Raw genomic sequence first — 7,500 nt, 5'->3', positions numbered from 1 at the left:
TTTGTTGGTGGGGACTGTGGGACAAAAAAGAGGAAAGACGAAAACTCGTCCAAGTCGGGAATATTTCCTAGAGAACCGGACCAGAACATCGTAATATCAGACTTGCATTATAAATCAGTGCAAAGTAGACCAAGTTCTCCAAAGCTCTGGCTGTAATGCATTTTATTTCTAAATGCAGTTCTTATAATGCTTAAAATGAGAAAATAACTTCTTTTTTTTGTAAGACTACATTATATTAAGCAACCCCCAAAAATGACGATGAGTAGGCCTATTGTTGAAATATTATTGAATTCTACTTTCATTATTTGATTCCAGTCAGCTGGAATCAAAAATGCAAACAGGCATTGAACTACTGGGCTACTACAATATACTTTGCACTGATTTATAATACAAGTCTGATATTACGATGTTCTGGTCCTGTTCTCTAGGAAATATTCCCGACTTGGACGACTTTGAATCTTTATTGATTACCTCTACAGGAACACAAGGCCAATTGGACCCTTGCAAAACACAATGGCTTCATGAGCCAATTACATGTGAAAACATGTTATTGAAAATACTTGTGCCTCAAAAATCATAACTACTTAAAAAAGCACCACATCTTGCATCTCAGCATTTTTTCAGTGTTCAGTTCTGTATAGCCAATCAGGTCATGTTGATACAAACAGAAGTCCACAGAACACAGTGAACCCTTTCAAACTAACGATGATGAACGACTGTATCAATATTGAATGAGGGATCTCCAGATATGATGAGATAAGGTTTGGGTATCAGATCAGACACTGATTAATGGAAAATGACACCTCTACCTAGTTTCATAAAAAGGAATTTGTTGAGGAGCTATAAACCATTTATGTGAAGAGCCACACCCACACTTACAATTGCATTGGCTAATTGTGGCCATATTGTTTAATAATGTGATGATCATTGGTTTGTCGGGACTGGTACATTTAAGCTTGGCCCTAAGTTGGGTGTTTATCAGTCAATATATCTAGGAGGAGTCCAACTTTAATGTTTACAGAACGGGGATAAAAATGTATCGTACTGACAATAATGGCGTCGGTGTTGACTTTACTGTTCAGTCTGGCACACAGCCTGGCTGGGTGCATCTGTGTACCAAATGTGGTACTTCTCCTACCCCGGCGCTGGGAGTTGAGGACAACAATATCCATTCTGATTCCCCATTCAAGATTCATTTCTGAGAAGCTGTTACGACATCTGTTCGCCTTTCAAGTTTCACGTCTCTAGCATTAACCGTTTGACTCGAAATTGACCGGACACAGGAAACTAACAATAATACTAAATTGAAATGATCAGCATGCCTATACTAACAATTATCATTATTGTTATGCATGGTCAGAAAATAGACATAGAATGACAGTTGTATAAAAGGGCTTCAGAATCCATTTTCTAGCCATAGAGAGGAAAATATCCCACCTTGTACATTCATTTGCATAGAGATGTACTAATTTTAGAATATAGTACGAAATAATTTTTGAAATCCACTTGAAAATAATTGCGCTCAATTAAAAAAAATCAAGTAAATCTGCATGAATATGTATGACTCTTGTTGAACATTGATTAAAGTAAGACGATAACTCGTAAGACACAAGGACAGAGGAACATAATTAAATACCGGGGGTGGACCGTCCCTACACCCGTCTAATTATCATAATCACGTTCACCATTATCATTGCCACAGACAGACAGACAGACTTTCCATGGCTCCTCCTCTCACCTAGGTCACCTCTGTCGTTCCATTCTTCACTGAGTTTCCCCCTCCCCAGACCAACTGTCATTTCCTAAGGTGGTTGTGATTTGTCGTCAGCGACACACTTTGACTTGGACATGCAGAGGGTCCAACAGTCCTTGGACAGACGTCAAGGACAGGAGACACAGGATCCCCGAGACACAGCGCTCTCATTGGTCAGCTGGAGCAGTCCGTCATGCTGTCTGTCGTATTACCGCTGTGTAAATGGCGTCTTTGTTGTGTCTTCTGAATTATTAATAAATGAATGAAATGCGAAGAGGATATTTTGAGGTTAGAGAGTAGGAATTCAGTCTCATTGAATGACCGTCATTTAATCCCTTAAGGGGGGATTGGGGGGCCCTTGTTCTTTGCTTGAGCCACTGTCATGGTGCTCCTGTTTATACAGTAGGATATTGTATAAACCAGTACTGCACTGTATAAGCTAGCACTGTGTAAATGAGTACTGTTTAAACCAGTCCTCTACTGTTTAAACCAGTCCTGTACTGTATAAAACAGTAATATCTGTATACACCAGTAGGAACCAGTACTGTACTGCAAAAACCAGTAATATCTGTATAAAACAGTACTGCCTGTATAAACTACTGCTGTGTAAACGAGCACTCTATGAACCAGTACTGTACTGTATGAACCTGTAATTTACTGTATAAAGCAGTTATATCAGTATAAACCAGTACTGTATGAACCAGTCCTGCACTGTATTGACCAGTACTGTATCTATACAAGTAATATGCTGTGTAAACCAGTGCTTTACCTGATAAACCTGCTGCTACCTTTACAAAGTAATATTGTATGTATAAACCGCTAGTGTAGTGTATCAACGACAACAGCAGACGTTTACTTTTGTGTCGTTGTATCCAATAATGTCCCCTCAACCCTGCTTCTGTGAGCCAGGTGACAGCCCCAAGGTAACTATGGTTACATTTCGCACCACAGAGTTTAAACACCGTTGTTTCAGAATCCATGTCCATCGGAGAGGGAGGATTCTCTTGGCCCAGTGTGCGTGCATAATCAACCTTTGCGTAGGCGGGGTTTAATTAGCCACGATGAGAGACTCAAAATAGCAGCGAGATGAAATGGCCTGTAATGCTATCCTGCATCAGATGGCAGAGGGTTAATGATACGTTCTGACAACCTGCTTCATACAGCTCTTTTCAAATCAGTGTATCTGACACGCGCTCACTCTGCCCTGATCTCGGTCCCTCTCTCTAGCTCCCTCTCCTCTGACATCTCTCTCTCCCTCTTCCCTGATCTCGGTCTCTCTCTCTAGCTCCCCCTTTCCTAATAGCTCTCTCTCATTCTTTAGTGCTCTCTCTATTTCTATATTTTTCTATTTTACCTTCTCTTCTGTATCTACACTCGATTTATATTCTTTGTCTATGTCATTAATTCAGAGTGAAACCAGATTAAACAGAGAAGTCCGTTACAACAACAAACGTAGGATGGACTCACTCAGTCCTCCTAGAAGAACAGGGAGGATGAAGAGGATGTTGGCTGTTGTTTTGACTGTATTTCCTTGTGTTCAAGACTAACACAGTCTGATTCACATTGCAGACCCAACTAAGTTATGTTTCCATCCCCTAACCAGACGTACACAAGCATTTTCCCCCATCATCACAACCTGGTGCGGAAGTAGAAGTTGGAAAAACAGATTCTGGTCACCAGTGTCAGAGAGATGAGAGAGAGACAGAGTGGGAGAGAGTCAGGTGCAGATCGCCACGGCAACGACACACTGCCTCAGTCCTACTCTCCCTCTGTCTCTCTCTCTCGCTCCCTCTCTCTGCTTTACTTTACTTTACTCTTTGCTCTACTAAATTCATATTTTGGTTCTGTTTGCCTCGTTTACACTCTACAGATTTTTTATTTCTTTTACAATAATTGTATTTTATTTTAGTTTTTAGTTTTTTAGTTTTTTTAGTTTTTCAAATGTATGCTTATTATGACGGTGAATGTAGGGAAAGTGTACTAATACTGCAGTGAAGGATTGTTTAGTGTGTGTGTGTGTGTGTGTGTGTGTGTGTGTGTGCGTGCGTGCGTGTGTGTGTGTGTGTGTGTGTGTGTGTGTGAGTGTATGCGTGTGTGTGTGTGAGCATGTGTGTGTTTGTCTGTGTGTGTGTGTGTGTGTGTGTGTGTGTGTGTGTGTGTGTGTGTGTGTGTGTTGGAGGGCCTTATATATATGATAAACATGCATACACTCCATTATCCACTAGAAACTAATCTACACGCATACACACACAAACACACACACACACACACACTATTAGCAGCACTGCATGCACGCTGTGTCTAGGATTAGCAAGCAGTCTGTTGAACAACACACAGTCTGCAGGGAAGGGGATACAACACAGTGCCATATGCGCCTTCTGCAGAAACTCAACTCTTGAAATAGATATCTTAAAACTGAATCCCACATTGCAAAGTTAAAACACAGTTTGGATCCCTAATAAATACATATTTGAACTAAACTTTTATTGAGAATCAGAGGCTCATCGAAATGAAAGAAGATAAACGTTGGCATAGGAAACCGTCCTTGCTTTATTATGGTTGACAACTGAAAACGTCGGAGCTAAGCACACAATGCTTTAAGAAAACATTTGGTCTTTACGAGAGTCTATCTCTAGTCAAGATTGAATGTGGCGTTCACCACCTCCGGAGGAAGATTTTACAATGGTTGTCAATGTCCACGTCTTTCAAACTACTTCTCTTGCCTTTTTTAGAAGGAGAGAACATCTCTTTTTGGATCTCGAACTGTCAACGGAAGCTCCCTAAAAAAAAACTTGAGTAGGTTCATCCTTTCGGAAGATAGGATATTCAACCAGGCTAGCCAATCAAAATCCCTCTGCAACTAAAAGGCTGCGGTTGAATTGTCTATTTTGCTTAGGAAGGTTCCTAGCTGAGAATGTCCCGGAAGTATTTAATCGGCAACCATGATAAGAGCTGGCCAATCCTCCAAATGCTTAGGGAAGGTGCTTCAATGCTTCCTTTCTTATCTCCTTTAGCATAGGGTGCATTGGACCAATGAAAGGAAAGGAGATAACCCAGTCCCACAATTCCTTGCGGCAGCTACATTAAAAGCCACGCACCATTTGGCCCTTCACGAAAACAAACATTCAACAGGACCAACGAGAGATCTACGTCCCTTGTGGGTAATGTTGGTGGTTTGTTTTCAGGTAGTCATAATCCAGTCCATCTTTGTAACATTTTCGTTTCACCACGGCAGATCCACGTCAATACATCCACTGTCACATGAGTAAATGACTGTGTGAGTGCAGTTAGTCCCTTTGAGTTGACTCCTTCACACCTTTCCTTGACTCCATGACGTTTTCCATTTTGGACAAGGGAAAGTGGGTAGGAAAGGACGTAGGATGTCATCTGTTTGACTATTCAACCAGAGCCGACATCTGCTTTACATATTCCCATGATGCACTATGGCGGGCAAATTGAAAGACAGCGCTGTTTATTAATTGTGTGCATAAAAGGCTCATGTAGAGGCGAAGCGAGGTGGTAGCTAATCCCACAGAGATAAAACAATGTTTTCCAATCCAATGTAATTGTAGACGTCATTGGTATTAATTGTAGTTGCCATCACAGGACCTCAAACCGTGCACAGCAAATCCAGTTTGAATGGGGGAGCTTATCTCGTGTAAACACACAACATGTCCAAATAACATGGTGTGGGCGTTCAATACATCCCCCTCATCCATATTCATAAACACTGCAGCACTCTGTATATTTCCTTTTAAGGTGCTTCGCTGTCACACAAACCACCAACACACACAGCGCAGGCAGAAGCATCAAACAGACCGCGAGGACACATCAGTGGGATCCCATCCACAGCTGCCATTTTGGATCAGGCCGTTAACAAACACAACTGAGATGACTCAGAAGCACACGGGATCCAGAAGTTTTAAAAAGAAGAGGATTATGAGGAGGATTATGCTATTGATGTCATCATTAAGCCCTGGTTTACTATAAACGTGGTAAAGTTATTAACCGAAGAAAGGTTCACAACTAAAAGTGAATAAATTACATGCCAGTTACATTGTAGCTAAAGTGCTCACTTAGCAGTTCGATTTGCCGCAAAATAAATCCAACTTCAATGACCACAATGTTTATTTGCACAGTAGCCTTAACTATTAAGATAGATCTCCTCCGAGCGGTTATTAATCTTAAGCACCTGACCTTTGTTTAAATGAGACCTATTGTAGACCTGATCAGAGGAGCACACCTAGTGGTACTCAAAAAATGCCTCATCACCATGAAGTGGTGCTACAAGCTTAAATATCCTTTTATTGCAGACGTAGTAGCAAAATTACGTCTGCAAAGGCGTTTTTGCAATGCGTTTTTTGTGTTTAAATGTGTGGTATATTTTCAGTTTGGAAAATCTCTGTGTCTCTAGAAAGCATTAGATCTAGTGGCTGAGGTGACGACAGAGACTTGGGATAACTCTGCTGCTAGTATGGTCTGTTCTACTATGTACCCACCATCTGACTACATTTTGATTATTTTGCTGGTAACTGTGGTATTATATCAGTATTAGCCGACTCTGGGGTGGGGGCGATACCGTCAGCACCCCAGTGATTTGCAAGCGTCACCGATTTTTATGTTACACAACTCTCTGCATTTCGTTTCTTTTTGTCCCCCTACTTTCACAACAAATAGTGACCCCCTTTGTAACACACACACACACATACACACACACACACACACACACACACACACACACACACACACACACACACACACATACACACACACACACACACACACACACACACACACACACACACACACACACACACACACACACACACACACACACACCCAAACACTCTGACACAAACACACACATATACACACACTCACTCACTGACTGACTCAGATAAAACACACTTGAGGGGGGGAATTACTGCCAGTCACTAATTCCAAAGACTCCTTCTATCACTTGCTCCTACACATGTGCACACAAAATCTCTCCAACTACACACACACAGACACAAACACACAAAAGCCCACACAGTAGACCTGTATTATAGCATATATAGATATATAAATAATACTGTGCAGTATATTACAGTGGAGCACTTACTTCACATGACTATTGTGACACATTACAGACATATTCAGCGCAACAATATTTACTCCCCATTCCGCCTTATCCCCGCCCTCTATTTTCACAGCAATGCCTTAAAAAGAAATCATCCAGCTACTTATCCATCCTTAAACAGCTATAAATCAGGGTTACCTCCATGCAGGTGATAATGTGCACAGTTTTTACATGTCGAGTTTGTCTTAATATGAGCTACATTTGTAGAACTGCTGCATTTCTGGGTGGAGACAATGAAGTAGGAGATAAAGGAGTTTGTATTGCGGTATGAATTTACAATAGAAAATATATTAATTTAAAATAAATTCTTTAAATGAACGGAAAATAATCCAAATCCATGTTAAATTCTCCAAAATAATATAAATAATATGGATACGAGTCTAAACTTTCAAGTGAAGCTGCGATTGCATAGTGCAGAAGACTATTGGCCATTTCTTGGTATTTGCAATTTGTGTATGTTTGTCTGAATCAGTCTAATCCGTACCAAACAGATGGAGCCACACACACACAAATTACATTACATTTTACATTTACATTAAGGGAATTTAGCAGATGCTTTTATGAAAAGCGACTTACAATAAATACAATAAGTACAATAAGAAGAAAGTGAAACAACAATATTTAT

The 7,500-nt window shown here is 40.6% G+C and overlaps 1 protein-coding gene across 1 annotated transcript in view; it reads right to left on the bottom strand.

Moving 5' to 3' along the window:
* Nucleotides 1–7,500, bottom strand: part of bsna (bassoon presynaptic cytomatrix protein a) — a 60,289-nt gene that overhangs the window by 52,208 nt on the left and 581 nt on the right. The window lies entirely within an intron of this gene.

The sequence above is a fragment of the Gadus morhua genome, chromosome 7 (assembly GCF_902167405.1).
Source record: "Gadus morhua chromosome 7, gadMor3.0, whole genome shotgun sequence".
NCBI classification, from domain to species: Eukaryota; Metazoa; Chordata; class Actinopteri; order Gadiformes; family Gadidae; genus Gadus; species Gadus morhua.
The sequence above is the reverse complement of the archived record's forward strand: the minus strand, read 5'-3'. Positions and strand labels throughout refer to the sequence as shown.